This window comes from Labeo rohita, chromosome 11 (assembly GCF_022985175.1).
Source record: "Labeo rohita strain BAU-BD-2019 chromosome 11, IGBB_LRoh.1.0, whole genome shotgun sequence".
NCBI lineage: Eukaryota > Metazoa > Chordata > Actinopteri > Cypriniformes > Cyprinidae > Labeo > Labeo rohita.
The window spans coordinates 9,613,152-9,615,741 of NC_066879.1; positions in this window are offsets into that span (position 1 = coordinate 9,613,152).

Below are 2,590 nucleotides of genomic sequence, written 5' to 3' on the forward strand. Positions count from 1 at the left end.
ATTTAGCTCTTCCTAGTGCTGACATTGCCATGAGTCCTTTGTTTTAAAATTTTAAATGCTTATCTGAATGTAAAATTATTAATGCTTATAAAAATAAAATAAATAAATTATAATAATAATAATAAAAAAAACCCACACAATGCTACTAGTTAGTCTTTTAGCTCCTTTTTCGGAAACATGTGGACTTACCAGGTTTACCATCTTTCATGGCTCATAGAATTGGGGAAAGTTGCAGCATACAAAAAAAGTGTCAGACTACTCGGTTTATAGGTTTGTAGAAGAAAGTGTGGAAAATACTTGATATTTATTGAAGGTAAAGGACAATGAGTGTCATTAATTTATTTGGTATTGTAATTTTACTTATTTACTGCACATGAACTTTAAATGTACTTGTTTGTGCAAATAAACATTCAATTAACATTCAGTTTTTTTTGTTGATTCTAGCAGTCAACATGTATTTAATACTGGGGGTGCTCTTGAAAAGTGAATAAATAAAGAAACATGGATTTGTGTTTATTCTTGTAACTGTTGCATTATAAATTATTTTATATATTGCTTGTCACTGTAAATGCTAATAAAAGTGTCCTAAATTATCACACAACACATTGATGTGTTACACTTGTGGTTATTTCAGTTCTTCTAGTTATTAAGTATCTATTATTAAGTTATAAAATTTAATTAAAATAAAACAAAAATTAAATCCATAAAATGATCCCATGATGGGAACCCAGCGATTGGGTTGTTTTGACCCAGCGGTTGGGTTAAATGTTTAACCCAACCTTCTGGGTAGTAACCCAACCGCTGGGTCAGAACAGCCCAACCTTGAATAAATCAGTATTTGTTGCTGATATGGTGTTTAAAATGAAATATGGCACAGTAAACTAGATTCGTAAACATTTTAATCTTGTAAGAGTTATACCTGATGAGAATGACGGTTGAGATTAAAATCCAAGCTCTGAGGATGTTTATCCATTAAAAACAGATGTGCCTAAACTAAATAAAAAAATCTTTATCTGAACTAAAAACAGTGTTTAGTAACTGCGTAAAAGTGAGAACCGCTCATCTTTTTTTTTATTAAATCTAGCAGCTGATTCATTCCATGCAGTTTACACTCTAAAAAACATACGTAGGCTAAAGGCCCGTTCACACCAGGAACGATAACGATGAAGATAACATTCTAAAAAATTGTTTTCAATTTAAGAGAATAGCACAAATTAAAAGAATTGTCTTATTGGCCTTGACCAACAGGTGGCATTATAGTTAAGTCCACAAAACTTAGTCGTCAGCATTTTTATTTTTCACCTTGATTTTAAACTTTTCTGTCGTTGAAAGTACATTTCCGTATATATTTAGGTCGTTTCTACATTTCCCTGTCATCTCTTTGGAAGCGTGTCTGTGGTAGTCATTTTTCGCTCGCTCTGTCTCATTGTCTTTCCTGTTTTTGATATATATTAATGACAACTTCACATTTAAAAGGATGTACACCTGTCTCGTTCCCCTCCCCCAGACAGCTGAGAGGACACACCCTGTATCCTGGTGGGAGTGTGAAGTTTAGGTGCATGTGTGTGCGGATGTGAGTGTGTGTGGATGTATAGGCTACATGTCTGTGCTTGAACATGTGTGTGTCTGTCTGTTTATATCTATGTGTGTTATGTGGATAGGAGATCTGTTAAACAAATGAAACTGAACATATCTAGTTTGTGTTGGATGGCATTTTGAACTAGCCAGATAAGAGATATGTGTGTGTTGGTGGTTTTGGCTATACTTTGGGCACAAAATTGTCCCTGGTAGTTTGCAAGATCTGCATGAAATAAAATAAAATAATACACAGAATGTAAAATAAAATAAATTAAAATAAAATAAAAAGAAATAAAACGTTATTAAAATTAAAATAAAATAAAATAAAATAAAATTGGAATAAAATCATAAAATTCAATGAAATTAGCAAATGAAACTGAACAATCTAATTTGTGTTGGATGGCATTTTGAACTAGCCAGATAAGACATATGTGTGTTGGAGGTCTTGTCTAGACTTTGGGGGCAAAATTGTCCCCGGTAGTGTGCAAGATCTGCATAAAATAATATAAAAAGTAAAATTAAATATTTTTTTTTAAATTAAATAATTTTTTTTTAAATTAAATTAAATTAAAAATGTAAATAAAACAAAAATAAATAAATTAAATTAAATTAAATTAATTGAACAAATTAATCTGAACAAATCTAATTTGTGTTCAGGGCCATTTCTAGCCATTTTGACACCCTAGTTGAAATCCCTATTGGTCTATATAAATAAATATTAAACTTAAAATATTAAAATATTAAATATTAAACTTCATATATATTGGGGGCGCCAATAGGGATTTCGCCTAGGGTGTCAAAATGGCTAGAAACGGTCCTGCATAAATGGTTGAGAAAGAAATCGGATGTGTATCTTTATATTGGGTGCATTGTCTCTTAAAGTAACCGCCCCTAATTTACTAGTTGCTGTCGGGGTCAACGAATGACATGTACCAGTTTGTTCAATTCGTTCACGAATGCGATCTCTCTTGTTTAGAGTCAAAACAGCTATTGTCAGTGATGGACATGTACA